The 15,371-nt window shown below is 36.4% G+C and overlaps 1 protein-coding gene across 4 annotated transcripts in view; it reads left to right on the top strand.

Moving 5' to 3' along the window:
• Positions 1–467: 467 nt before the first annotated feature.
• The window catches only part of PHF21A (PHD finger protein 21A), a 128,026-nt gene continuing 113,122 nt past the window's right edge, over positions 468–15,371 (top strand). For all 4 annotated transcript variants that reach the window (XM_032226718.1, XM_032226736.1, XM_032226710.1 and 1 more), the window contains exon 1: positions 468–904. The gene's annotated coding sequence lies outside the window, so the exon portion shown is untranslated. The remainder of the gene's footprint in view (positions 905–15,371) is intronic.

Below are 15,371 nucleotides of genomic sequence, written 5' to 3'. Positions count from 1 at the left end.
ACTTTACATCCGGGTTTTTTCCCTAGGCAATGGGTGCCGCACCACAGCCCGTTCCTTAGGCAAAGGGAAATAAATTCGCTGCACCGACACGTCAAGTAGTCCCTCTGGAGAAGCCTTGAGGCGCCCCCTCCTCTCCCCGAGCAGGCTGGCCACCCCCCTTCCTCCTTCATTCATAGGGAAATAAGGTGGGGAGCCCCGGTTGAAGGGGGAGGCCCCCTCCTCCTCCGCTTTTGTCCCCCAAAACCTCGGCTCCTTCCTTCGCTTCGGAGAGCGGCCGAAGTAAGCCGCGTTTGTGTGCGAGAGAGTTGTGTCGGGGGCGCGCGGGCAAGCGAGGGAGTCAGGAGCGCGCGCCGCTGGCAGGCCAGGCAAAAGCAAAGCAAAGCAAAGCAAAGCAAAGCGAAAAAAAATAAAAAAAAAATCGGAGGGCCGGTGGCGGAGGGATTCAGGCGTGCGGGTGCTGCGGCCGGGCCGGGTGAATGGGATTGAAGAAGAGTTCAGCTTCTCGGCTTGTTTTTGTGTCACAGTTTCTCTTCTTCTGCGCCTCTTCTGCTTCGTTCCTTTCTTCCTGCCTGTCCTCTCCTCCCCTCTGCAGGAGGAGCCCCCCTGGGAAAGGGGAAGGAAAAGGACCCCTCAGAGGAGAGAGAGAGAAGAGAAAAGCAGGAGGAGGAGGAGGAGGAGGAGGGAGCAACCAACCAACCATCTTCCACTCCCAGCTTAGATTAAAGAAAGTGAGAGGAGGAGGAGGAGAGAGAGAGGAGCCAAGAAGAGGGGGACAGGGAGGCCCAGAGGAGCAGCTGCACCGCCTTCTCCCTATGAAGAGGACTCCTTTCCCCCTCAAAGAGAGGTCCTGCCAGGGGGACCCCAGCCAGACCACCTCGGCGGCAACATCACCACCACCAGCAGGGTGTAGTATCCCACCTTTTGGATATTCTCTCTCCCCCCTCCCTTCTTTTCCCCTTTCTTTCTCTCCCCCTCTCTCTTCTCCCCCCTACCCCCCCGGTCCTCTGTTGCCTGCCTCGGGAGTTTCGGGGGGTGGGTGGGGGGAAGAAACAGAGAAAAAGGGTGGATGGTGTGTGGGTGCGCGCTGGGAGGAGGGAGTCCACCATGGAAGACTCCGGAGCCAACTTGGAGATGAGGAACCACAACTTCAGGGTAATTCACCCGCCTCCCCCCTCCCTCACCCGGAGGTATAATGCCTAGGGATGCGGGGAAGGGGGCATGTCCTTTCTCTGTCACCTGTGAGGATTGAAGTAAGTTTCTGTGAGAGGAGGAGGTGGTGGTGGTGGTGGTGGAGCGGGAGGGGTTAGGTGACACATTGGAGAGTGTGTGTGTGTGTTGTGGGGGGGAGAGAAATGACACATTTTGCAAAGAGAGGGGAAGGGAAGAGGACGATTTTCCCCACTCCTTCTGCCCAGGATGATCTTTTTTTCTAGGCCGTTTTTCCGTGGGGTTCATTTTCTCCTTCCCTGATGCTGCCGCCGAGGAAGTTTTATTACCTTGAAGATGCTCCTGCTTTGATGATCGAGGCTTCGTAGTAAAGCTGCTGCGGCGGCGGTTTTTCCTCTCCTCCCTTCTTCTTTTTTTCTTCTTCTCTTCCCCTCTCCCCCCCTTGCCTTTTAATTTGTCTTGGTAGCCCGAGTAGTGCTGGGAAAATTCCGTTTCTTCAGCAACTTGTTATTCTGAAGTCTCTCTTGCCCCCCTCACCCTGGGGCAGCCCATTTTGCATGGATACAAAGCTCAGTGCAAGGACACCTTTGGGATTTCACACTCCTGCTCTGGCACATGTTTGCAGTGACTGGAGATGTGTACCTTCTTCTCTCTTCTCCCTCTCTTTTCCTCCCATTTCTCTGTGTTAGGTACAAAGAGTAGTGGGGTGTATGTGGGACTGCCATTTAGTCTGGTTGTTTTGTGCATGTGTATCTTGTTACTTTTCTATGTGTTTGTTTCTTTGTTATTCTGAGCTTACTACAGATGGGATTCTGTCCCTCCCCCACTTTACATGTCTACATTTCAGTTGTTAGTTTTAGGATTAAACAATTGATACTTTTTGTTGTGGCTATAAAAAATGAATTAGATCAACACAATGAAACCAAGTGACAGAAAATGAGGTTTTATGATCAGTATGCATTTATCTGTGATGCTTTGCTAGTGACAAGGATGTTCTAAAAGGTGTCATTCCATTTAAATTCCAGGTTATAAGTATTTATTTTAAATGACACATTTATGTGGGGAATAAAGTGTTAGTAAAATTAGTGAAAACAACTCCCAAATAAATGTGCTGTTGCCATTTACTGTGTCATGTTTGAAATAAACTTCTCTAAGTAATGATTTGTACACTTTGATGAATTAATACTTAGTGAAATCTATGTTCTTGATTATGGTACAGAGATCTTGGCTGTTGAGATTGGGTTTTTCAGATATATTTTCAATAAAGATGTTATCTTAAAAAGTTAAGACTCTTTAATACAAAACAGTATAAATATGAGGGAGGATGTTGTAAACATAATGATAAAGTTATGTGTTTTTCCACTGAATAACATTAGATTTGAAATTAGTAAACCTAGGCATGCAAATCAGAGTAAACTATTTATTATTATAGTACAGTATTCAGGAAAAGTGCAGTTCCAGCTCATTATTGTTGAAATACTATTATTCTGTAACACTAAAGAGTAGCAACAGCTTTCAGGCAAGCACTATTTACAATTTTCAAAATACATATGATTCTGTAATATCACATTCCAGTATTGCATACATACTGTCCAGTCTTAAATAAATGTATATTATATTTTTGAAATTTCAACCTTTTTGAAATAAAAAGTTTGACACCAGAAGGTTTTATAGAAAGAGAATAAGAGTTTTAGGAACTCACTTTCATAGAACTGCTTGCATTTTATTTATCATTTCCTTTGGCAGAACTTTTCTGGTTTCACTTTCTATCTCTTTCCTTTTTTTCTTTTTTCTTTTCTAATGGCCTAAGTATAGTGACCACTACAATCTGTGTATATTAGTGAATATTAAATGTTCTTTTCTTATGGAAAGTAAGTTGAAATGGGATTGAAAGTCTTGTTTAGCATGCTGGTATTTCTGCGGAAACTGAAGTTAGCTGTCATCAACACTAGTGATCTTGCTAAACGTGAGGAACTTTGCAAATCTCTAACTTTGAATATATTATAAATATATTTTTTAAAATACTTTTCACAAAATATTGTCTTACTACATAAAGGGTTGCTAAGAATTTTAAGTAAAAGCACTATTTATTTTTTACACATTCTAAGAATGTCCTCACAATTCTAATTCTATGGATTTGAGTAAGTTGGTCAGAAACTTTGGAAAGTATTATCTCTAAAGTAATTAAATACATTGTAGCAGCATATATAATTGTTCTTAAATGACAAATTCAGGATTAATTTCTCATATCTCTTCTACAATAGTGGCTATAGTAGTCTGGAGAAATAAAATAGTACATTGTTATGCTTCTTTTTAAAAATGGACCATTTGCTGGGGAAGGGGTTGTTGGCACATTTTGTTCTTTTGATTGGCATAACAAATGCCAAAAAGTTAGACTATTGGTTTAAGTTTGGGTATTTATGGGAAATTAAGGGGTGAAGGCTGTCTTGCCATTTCTCTAATATGCAGCATTGAAGATGTACTTTTTAAACAGAAGTGCGTCTTGAATTGTGGTATGTTCTGTTTTACTATTTACATATGATTGCCTTTAAAACTGATCAAATTGTTTACTTCTTTAAGACTGTACTTCTATATAAGCCTTGGTTGCTCTTCTGAGTAGACATGTTTTAAATGCAAGGAAACTGAGCCAGACTTTCTTCTGCCTTTTTTGTTCATATTATTTCAAATCAAATAAAATGAATTATTACATTTTATTACAAAGTGTAAAACACAGTATTTTTGCACTGTAAACACAAACATATGTGATACTTGGTATCAATATTGGGGCATGTTTTCAAGAACAGCTACCCCTAGACTAGTTAGACCTGACTCCCAGTGGCAATTCCCTCTGAGCTATTAAGGCTGTTGAACTCCAACAGATTTGGCGCACGAGTTAAGTGAAGCAGATCTAGACTTTATTCGAAACAATAGTTAAGCGTGGAATCAGCTTATTTTCTCTTTCAGTATTATAACAAGTTATTTTGATATTGAAGCGCTTAACATTTTTGGTACTGCATAAGTGTTCACTATTGGCCTTCAATATTTATTTCTTGTAAAAATAAAAGTAATTAAATTCCAATAATTATTTTGATGTCACCCATCTCTTAAACTTATTTTAATTGTAGCAGGATCAGATCTAATTGCATGCTTAAAATTTAATTGGAATAATACAACTTCAGGTGAAGTTTTTTCTTTTGTTAATTCTATATGGAATAAGTTTCATTGCATTTTTGGATCCTATATTTCTTATACTGTAGCATTAATAACAGAATATAATACTAAAGCAAAGTTTTACTGTTTCATTCACATACATATGGAGGAATTTTTTTTCTAAGTACTGATACCCTAATTGTAAGGCACCTATAGAGAATTTAAATTGGGGTGAATTTATTTAGTATTTTTGGAATAGATTCAGCACTAAAATTTATTGGAAACTTAAGTATTCAGGGTATTACTTTGAGTAGCTTATACCATTCCATATTAGTCCTAAAAAATTATTAAACAATGTACTTAAATGGAAGCCTGCTGAAATCAATGGGAATAACTTCTAAGTAGATATGTATAGAATTGCAATAGTGAAATTGAAACTCATGTGGTTAAAGACATGTTTTCATTCTTTTCACTTTTAAAGAATAATATAAGTGGACATACTCACAATAAATCAACTATGTGATTTATAATCTTTGTGATACTTTAAAAGAGAAGCAATAGTTAATTCTTGGTTTCATCAGAATATTTTAACATTTGGACATTTAAATTCATGGTGCTGTTATAAAAATACAGCTGACTGTAATTGTATAATGGCCCTACATTGCTGTTTTACATGGTTCCTTGTAAATTTTGGATATGAACCCATTTCTTTCTTGTCTTGTAGAAGCTTTTGAATAGTTTGGCTTTTTAAAGAACTCATGGTGTAAAGAGAGATCACTGCTTCTTCATTAGTTTAAGTTTCACATTTTACATACAGTTAATGAAGTTCAGAACTTGAACTAATATGATCTGACATAAATTGATAGTTTAAAGGATTAAGGTATTTTGGGGTAAAGGTTTTTATTTATTTACATAAATAATTGTTAATGTTCCCACACTTTTGTAGAGTGTAGGTGGTAGCCTTCACAACATTAGTTCTATGAAAAAAGCAATGTTTTGAGAGGAGGTGGGGTTTATTTTTTTGAAGGCCAGGAAATTGGGTTTATTCCATAACACAGGATACAATCACAGGGCCTTTTTGTGAGAATCCATGGGATAGGTTGAGAAAGATGGTCCTGAAAATGCATTAATTGCAAGGAGGAATAATTGATTAATTTGTCTCAGAGCTGAAAGTATTTTAGGAATGGTATATTTTATGTTGTGTAGATATTTAGAGTGTGATGTGTTTGCAGATAATTGAGTATGAAGTAGGAATATATTGACTGCAAATATGTCAGAGAATAAAGAAATCCCAAGTTATTATCTTACTGCTTTGGATATTAGACTAGGCACCATAAATGACTTCTTTACTATTACACTTACATAAGTATTGTAGATTTTATTTATCTTTGTTATTTTATTTATGCTTGTTATTGCTCAAAAATATTTTAGTAAAGTATTTGAAGAATTAAACTTACCTTAATTTGCTTATTGAGCCATAGATGTTTTAAAAGATGTTCACAAACAATTCCTACAGTAGCTATGGTATTTAAAAATCCTCTGGTTGTTAACTTTTGTCATTCATGGGGAATCTTTTAAGAAGAAAAACCTCTTTGCTGTGTTTTTTACAAGTTTTTGAGGACCAAGGTGTTTCTTAGAGTTACACTCTCATTTCACTTGGTGTCGTATTTTTATTTTCTTTCAATTCTTGTAGTGTTTTTATGAGACATTATATTGTATTTTTTATATTTGTAACATAGAAATGCTTAATGAATAATATAAAGTGAACATTTTAATATTTATCCTTGTTGTATGTTCTAAAATTTTAATCTTGTACTACTTTAAAACTAAAAAGTGGGAAATGATTTAAATGTAAAATTTCAAACTTTTAAAAGAACTTGAGATCTATATAGAAATAACTGCATTTATAAACCTTATTTATATTTAGAACAGATACAACGTAATCATTACAGTATATTAATCAAATTTTGAAAGTTTTTTTTAAATCCAGAGTAATTATTTGACACATTAATACCATGATTTTTATAGGTTGTTATTTATAGGATATTCAACTTTGAAAATTTGAAGAGTGGCCTCCTATTTAATACTTTACTCATTATCTTCTACAACCAACTCTGGCAGTGATTATCTAAAACCAGAATTCATCCCATGATGGAACTGAAAGCTGGGAATTTTAGGATTATAGTATGTATTATATTCAAGTTACAGAGTGGACAGTAAAAAAGTGCATTTACACAAATGCTTCACTGGTTGGAAACTTATTCCATACAGTCTCTGTTTTAGTTGCTCGGGACAAAACCAATATTTTATCAGTCTAGACATATAATAGATGCAGTATTTGTCGTCAACATCGTAGATATGCAGTCCAGAAGAATGCACCAGTCCCTTGCCAGTGTGTTCTCCAGATCTTCTCCATAAGATAGAAAACATTAGCAACTGGGTTGGGAAATGTATGTGGAGCAAAGGGAAACTAGTCATATATAGTATATGGAATTCTGGTTAGATCTTCTTGATTGGGATCCACAACTTACATCTAATTTACTGCAAGATGTTAACCATTGCTATCTTCCCATTTAACTTCTAATGTTACACTTCTGTCTATTGATGGTAGAACAAGCAACGTATAGCAACTGAGGAAAGTTTAATTTCTACTCTTTCAATGAAATAAAAGTTATCACTATGCAGAAATGGGTTTTAAAACATTTATTGTTGTACTGAATAGGAAAACAATGAGAAAAGATGAAATGTGTAAGCGGTAAAATGAAAAAAAATATGAGGCCTAACACTGATCACTCTTTTTGACTGTCAGTAGGCTATTTTTTTTTTAAAAAAAATCACCAACCCTCACATAAACTGAAAATATGGTGTGTGTTTTGTTTTTTGACTGCATATGGAACACAAACTGTCAGTACTTGAAGAGCACTAGCAGAAAGGCATTGATTCATTCTTTTCCCCTCCTGCTGTGTATCCTAGTATTGTTAACCATGGCTATTTGAAGACAATATATTTGGATGCAGAATCATAGTTGATCTCCTCAGTCAATTAGCCATCCAAGCTTAAGGATCTTTTAAACCCAAACTTCTGAGTAATCACAATATTTTTTCTGATAAACTGACTTATAGTAGCCATGGCAACAGCTGTCTTGGCTTTTTATGGACAGTTCTGTTGCTGCATCTGCAGGCTTCATCAATACTTCTGCTGCCTACAGAGGAAAGTGCAATAGAACGTCTCCCTTATACTTTTAACAGCTTTGCATATTATACTGTTGCGATGTACTATTATGCACTTTCCATGTTCCAAAACTTTATAGACTGTTCTTTTTGCCAAATAATTTTTTAGATGCTGGAGTTTTAAGTACTGCTACGGTAGTGAAATGCTGTGATAACCGTGTCATCTTTTTGAACATAAATTGTCATAAATTGTTTCTAGGTTCTTCACTACCCCTAAGGAAGTTATTTTAAATAGATGGATACATTTAAGATGTTGTCATCTTAAAGAAATTAGTTAACAAATTTCCCTTTCTTGAACTTCATAGTAAATACTTCAAGATGACTTTTTGTTGGAAAAAATACAGGTTTGTATTTAACATTTGAGGAAGGTGAAAAACAAATTTAAGCAAGTGGTTTTTAACAATACATGTCTTTAAGATACATGTTTTAAGTGATGTAATCGATATGTTTACCAAAACATTTTAAATAGAAGAAGTTTCTGTCATAATAAATGGAAATGAGACTACATGTTAACATATTTTTTTTATTTAATGAACAAATTTAAAAGTATATAGTATTGATTTTGTATAATTTACTATTTAGTATCTTAGAAATTCATTAGTGGTAATATATCATTATATTTAATGTAAGGATACTGCAATATATGTAATATATCAGTTGAAATATTTGATCAAACTGTCAAAGTGTAGTTGCTGTGCTAAAATGTTTATTTTCATAGATATATAAGATTACTTAGAAATTACTTCTATAGGAATATTTTATATTTTAGGACATAAAAACTTTGATTTAGAGCAGCATATAGAATTGAGTGTATAAACTTTGAATTTTCTAGGAATTGTGATGTTCATTTTAAAATTTAGTTCCATTCCACACCTCCCCGATTGACTATAAATAGTATTCTCAGAATTTTATTCATCAAATAGGTGTAGGATTAAATGATTTAACTTTTTTTGCTATCCTCATCTCAAATTTGGATCTAGTTAAGCTGGATGTAAGGAGAGGAAAATAAAAGGATATCTTTATTGCATCCACATGTCAGATGTACTATATATTCTAGCATGTAGTCATTATGTTGTGGATTATTTTAAAATAATTGCATTTTAAAAGTAGAAAGTTCCAGAATGTAGTTGTTTATGATCCACTTTTCATTTAGTAAATATGATAAAAGTGGCAGTGATAAAAATTTAAAGCTAAAATGTTATTGTTAATTATAATTAGCTAGCACTGTTTGGAAAAGACAATGTCTCTTTGAGCTAATTCATATTTTGATATATATGATTGATTTGGTGATGTATCATCTATATAAATATGGTTGAAGGCAAGCCCTTGCACCCCTAAATGTAATTGTGCATATGAATTTGGAAACATTGGAATTTGAGAATCAGCCTTTTAATTGCTTTGATTTTTGCTCCTTTAGAACAGGTAGTTATAAAGTTTGCTAAAAATGTGTACAAAGAAAGCTGCAACCGAAGGATAAGAATTTGGGTGTCTTTCAGGAACGGAGGAAAAAAAAGAATTTGGGTGTCATTTTCATGGACCCCTGGTTTGGCCATAAAAAATGCCGCATTGTTCTATTGGGCATGTCACTATCTTTACCCCTTGTGTGGAAACTAAACATTTTCAAGTTGTAAAATGGTTTAAGAAATAATGTTTTACTCAGAATAAAATGTGAAATCCCTGAGGACCTCTCTCCCTTGAAGATGCAAAGCTCTCAATCAAGATTGGAGGGCTGCTGTGGTTGTAGGGTAACTTTAATTGTTATGGGTACTTCTGAATACTCCTTAATTATAGTTACTTAATTAACTGGCCTTAGTTCTCCCTTTTCATACAAGCAATAGTGTTATTGTGTACAGAAAACTTTATGAATATATACCTAAGCAGTTATGGTATTTTTTCCCCCAGTTTTATCTGCTAATTGAATTGTTGAATTCTCATTGTCTGTGTTTGAAGAATCTCCCCACACAGATTTTGGATTAAAATTGTATGTTATTTACATGCTTGATTCTGGACATATACACAACACTTGTCATTTGAGTACTCTTATATTATTGATCCTTCATTTAGCTTGACTTCAGTGATGGCAGGTATAGTATGTAGATAATTCCACACTTAAACATACAGAAAGAGATCAAACATGTTTGGGATATGAAAGAGTTTCACATAGGAAGATTTGTGACCATATTTAGCTTCTATAGATAAGGAGGTGATACAGATTATTGACCTATCTCTAACAGTATGATGGGTTAATACTCTCTATCACAAATGAGATGAGATTTAAACACAAATAACTGCATGTTTAAACTTGCTTTATTGATACAGAAAGTGTTTCTATTACTTCTATAGAAGTAAAATTGCATTATTTGGAAACTTTAACGTACTTTGCATCAGTGCACTGATTGTGATTTAACTACTTTAATTTTTCAATTATGAAATAATGGACGAAATAAAATATATTTTCATATTTATCTGACTAGAAAAACATGCTGATATTTAGGACCTTGGCAGAAAAATGCTTTCAGCTTTTTATAACCTTTATGGTTAATGTTTTTTAATATTTGAAAATAGCCTCTTTAACTTTTCTCCTTTATATATGCAGCCGACACTCTTGCTTTTTGGGCTTTCCCTCTCTAACACACATGACTCTCCACTTGAACTCTTAAAAACACTATATTTGAGAATGCTGTGAAGTAAAAGAGAATGCAGACTTCTAGGTGGGTTTTAAAAGTTAAAAGCCACATATTTATAGTAACACAGATAATAACATCTATACATCCATAGAATAAATGTGATTTTGTGCGTATCCCTTTTCTTTGTTTAGCAATTGCCTTGTTTAACAACTGTTCAGAGTTACAGTGTTGAAAAAATAACTCTATGACCAGTCCTTGCATTGATGACCTTTGTAGGTCTATAAAGCAAAGGAAAACAAAAGATCGTAAGTATAGTTGCAGTTTCACATAGTGAGCACTTCACTTAACCACTTGCACTGTTGCTGGTCCTAATTGTGGGAGCTGGTTGAGGACTACCTGTATTTTCTCTGCCTATCTCTAGCTTTATTTTTATTTCATTATTTATTGAACATGTAATTCTTGATTTACAACCATTTCATTTAGTGACTTTGATGTTACATCAGCATTGAAAAAAGTAAGTTATGATTGTTTTTCACGTTTTTGTCCGTTGCAGCATTCCTGTGATCAAAATTCAGATTTTTGGCAACTAGCATGTATTAATGACGGTTGTGGTAATCATGTGATCACCTTTGTGACCTTTTGACAAGTAAAGTGGATGGAGAAGCCAAATCCACTGTTACTAACTTAACAACTGCAATGATTCACTCAACAACTGTGGCAACAAAGGAAAAATCACTTAACAGTTGTTGGAAATTTTGATCATAAATTGAGGACTATCTTTGCATTGGGAATTTCTTTTAGAAATTAGGGCCAAGAAATAGTAATGATCAACAAAATAATAAATGTACTTTCGAGGAACACTTATATTGTCATTTTTGGCTTAACCATAAATTAATACCTAAACTATGGTTGATTTGCTGAATATATAGTAGACAATCATTGATTGGAACAGAGAGGGAAGGTATTTGATTATTAGTTCCCAGTAGCTTCTCCCAGTATGGCTATTGGTGATTGGCTACTAAGTATGATAGTCGGAGCTGGAATACAAAATGTACTGAATTAGCTGCAAAACATCCAGTTCGAATGCAAAATGGGCTGTTTCAAGTATTTTGGAGCTCTTTGGGTGCAGGCTTCATCTTACATTCAGAATAGTTATTTTGATCTGGAAAAAACTCTCCAAGTATTCAAGACAGGTTACTTTGCCCCTCCCCTCCCCATTACCATATTTTTCGGAGTATAAAACGCAACATTTTTCCTGAGAAAAGAGGCTGAAAATCTGGGTGCATCTTATACATCGAATACAGCATTTTTGCTTCCTGAAGCCCCACCCCTTCACCAAAATGGCCGTGCATAGCCTTATGGAGGCTTTCAGAGAGAACCTGGGGGCTGGGAAGGGAAGAAATAAGGAAAAAATGGGCCGTTTTTTGCCCCAACAGCACTCTATAAGCCTCCATAAGGCTATGCATGCAGGTTTTTTTGACAGAAAACGAGCCTGTTTTCATGAAAAACTGGCCGTTTTTGCTCCTTTTTGGCCTTCCACACCCCAGCCCCCCTCCAAGGCTATTCATGCTTTTTATTTGAAAATAAATGGGCCTGTTTTCGTGAAAAACAGGCTGTTTTGAGGAGGTTTGCATAGTGCAAAAACTTTTTTTTCTTTTTGGAAAGCTCTTTAACTGATTGATGAGAATTACATTGATCAGGTGCTGTGCCAGCAGGAACAAAGTTAGGTGCTGTAGATTGTCAGCGATTTCTTTCTCCAGCACATGGATAAATACACCTGGAAACATCTCCCTACCTACCTACTCTCTCTCTACCTACCTACCTACTGTATTTCCCTCTCTCTCTCTAGTCCTTTATCTTCCTACCTACCTACTCACTCTCTCTCCCTACCCTACCTATCTACTGTATTTCTCTCTCTTTCTCTATCCCTTTATCTACCTCCCTACCTACTCCCTCCCTCTCTCCCTCCCTACTGTATTCCTCCCTCCCTCTCTCTATCCCTCTTATCTACCTACTTACCTACTCTCTCTCCCTACCTACCTACTGTATTTCTTTCTCTTTCTATTTCTCTCTATCCACCTACCTACCTACCTACCTACCTACCTACCTACCTACCTACCTACCTACCTACACTTTCTCTCCCTCCCTCCCTACTGTATTTCTCCCTCCCTCTTTCTCTCTATCCCTCTACCTACCTACCTAGTCTCTCTCCCTACCTATCTACTGTATTTCTCTATCACCCTACCTACCTACCTACCTACCTACCTACCTACCTACCTACCTACCTACACACACACATACACACACACACACATACACACACACACACACACACATACTCTTCCTACCTACCTACTGTATTTCTCTCTTTCTCTCCCTCTATCTACCTACCTACGCTTTTTAAAAATTTGCCTCTTTTTTTTATATACTTTTTTATTTTCCATTTTCATGACATACAATCACATGTATACTATTACGTAGCCAATATCCTATTGTATTAAGTAGTAATTACATTAGTTCCTCTTGTCATCAACGCCCAAAAAGATGAAAACCCATTATTAGCTCTTCTGCTGTCCATACACCTCTTTCTTCTACCTCTCCCCTACCTCCTTTCTTCCCTCCATCATCCTCTTCAAAACTTGCCTCTTCAAAACCTTGGTGCATCTTATACTCCTGTGTGTCTTATACTCCGAAAAATACGGTAGTTGTATCTCATTTGAAACTTTGAATTTGTTGTATTCAAAAGTTTTGCATATCGCTAATTCAGAGTCCCCTTCCTACTGGTTTAAATGAGTATTGTTTAATTTCTTTCCTTACTGATTTTTACTTTATATTGCAGAATGATTGTAATAGTAATTGGACAATGCATTGAACTAAACTTGAGATGTAGTTTATTTTTAGAATCTTTGAGGAAAGCAGTTTATAAAAGCCACTTTATAAATTTGTAGCAAAAATTATAGTTTAATGTTTTTAGATATCAAAGATAATAACTTTTTATGTTATATGTAAAATATTTGCAAATTGGTTTATGTATTTGTTAATGGATATAGAAATTTGCTTATCTAATAGAGGGTTCACACTGAGAAATAAATGTTTTTCAGCTGAGTAACATAGTGAAAACTGATTGCTAGATCACAATTGGTGTGAAAAAAATCTTGTTATGTATGTATTTATATTAAGTCAATATAAAGTTTCATGTTTTAGAACAACATTTTTTAAAGGTTTCTTATTTAGTGTATATTATATTGGCTGTTTTGAAGATTTTTTTTAAGTAAAAACCTATGTGTAAAATGAAGTAAATGTGACAAAAAGGAGGGAAAAGCTCAATAGAAATCTATATAATAATGAAAATTAATCTAATTATTAAGCTAATTGTTAAACTGTGTTACAACTTATTATGTCCTCTTGCTTTTAAGATACAGAGATTTTTCAAAAGTAGATAATAAATGTATATCCTTGATCCATTCATTAAAATCAGAATGTATCTTTCTGATTATGTGAAATTACCTTCCTTACTCTAGGCTCAATAAAACCAAACTCTTCATAAGATGACAAATTCCATATTTTAGAAATACAATTCAATCTCATTAAGATTCTTATCTATAATATTTATTTCCAAGAATATATTAATATAAGTAGTAACTTTAAGCCAAAACAAATCTATAACAGAATAAGACCAAATCATATGGGCATTTCTTACATTGTCAACATAAATAATCTAGTTCTCCATGACAGAGGATAGGAGGTGCTACCACTGTTATCAGTCCTGATTGGTCCATAGACTGAGAGAAAGTATTGCAGCCATGCCTCTACTCCTTCTGCCCAGTTCCTCTCAGTCTATGGTCCAAATAGGCTGATATTTTTTTATTCTCTACTGCAAAATACTCAAAATCCACTTAAAATAATTTGAACTAGGATTAAATTAAATTCAGAAATTGGCTACTTATTTCGCAAATTTAAATTAGGCTTCAACAAAATTTGCAAATTATAGTAAAGTGACGAGAAAAGGAAGAGAGCGTTTAATGTGTTTCCCTGATGGGATGCCAGATTACCTGTCCATGGTTGGGATCTGGTTGCCAACAGTAGAGAGAATTGGCTTTCAGGTTGGTGCGGCTGGTTTTACCTTCCAACGAGATTTGCGCGGCTGTAGTCCAGCGATCGGGAAAGCCGTTTGCCGATTAGTGTGGTTTTAGAGTCAACCAGCCACCGCTCCGTACCATTGCAAATCCCCTGAGGCTCTGAGTGAGCTTGTTTGCCGCTGCTTCACAGTGCCGCAAATCATCTGACTTTGAGTCAATCACAATTGAGCTACCAGTCATTGGTGGCCTATCACCGGTGCTTTGCAGCAGGAGTGCCAGTCCCACAGACTCCAGTTCTAGCTTGTTTTGGTGCCAGAAGTCATTGGACCGTTTTTTGGGGCAGTTACAGTGTCGGGCGGCCATTTTGTGGGACAATTCTTGCGGTGGCCATTTTCTTTGCGTGCATGAGGCCAATGAACTGGCCCAGACCAGACCAGACCAGGCATATTGACTGTTGCCATAAGCTGCGCTGCTCCCCTTCCAGCGGACACACTTGGACTGCTCATATTGTGTGGTCCCGTGAGTACAACAAAGGAAGAAAATGGCTACCAGAAGTTCTAATTCGGAACATGAGATGAATCTCAGACCTGAGAGTGATAACCACGGGCTTGACAAGGAGTCAATTAGGCCTTTCACCAGAACCACAGCTAATAAAACCCAGCTAAGCAGCACCAATCTAGAGTGGCTCTGCATGACGAATAGCAGGCAGAAAGCCCTAGAGAAGCGGGTTGCAAGTGCAGAGCGCCTGCTGGAGGCTCAGAGAGATAGCAGGTCTAGGCCTGCATCCAGAGGCTCGATTTGAGATTCTTCCCCAGCAATGCAATTGGTCAGAAGCAGAAGGATGGACATTTCTCCTTCACCATCTGTTTTCCACTCAGCCATCAGGGGTGTAATGGGAGATCCCTTGAAGGGACCTACAGGGATTTCCTCCCTCAAGTTGCCCTGGCCCCCCAGGCTTCTGAATCATAGATTCCTGTAGATGAGGATATCAAAGCCCTTGATCACTTACCACCAAGCCTTCAAAGAATAATGGCCTCGGCAATTTCTCAAGGCATTGCTTCAGGCTTGAAGCAACAGGGCACTCAGGTCCAAGGGCACAAGAACACTCAACCCCAGGC

Source organism: Thamnophis elegans, chromosome 1 (genome assembly GCF_009769535.1).
Source record: "Thamnophis elegans isolate rThaEle1 chromosome 1, rThaEle1.pri, whole genome shotgun sequence".
In the NCBI taxonomy this organism is placed as follows: Eukaryota; Metazoa; Chordata; class Lepidosauria; order Squamata; family Colubridae; genus Thamnophis; species Thamnophis elegans.
Note: the sequence above shows the minus strand (reverse complement) of the source record. Positions and strands in the feature narration are given on the sequence as shown.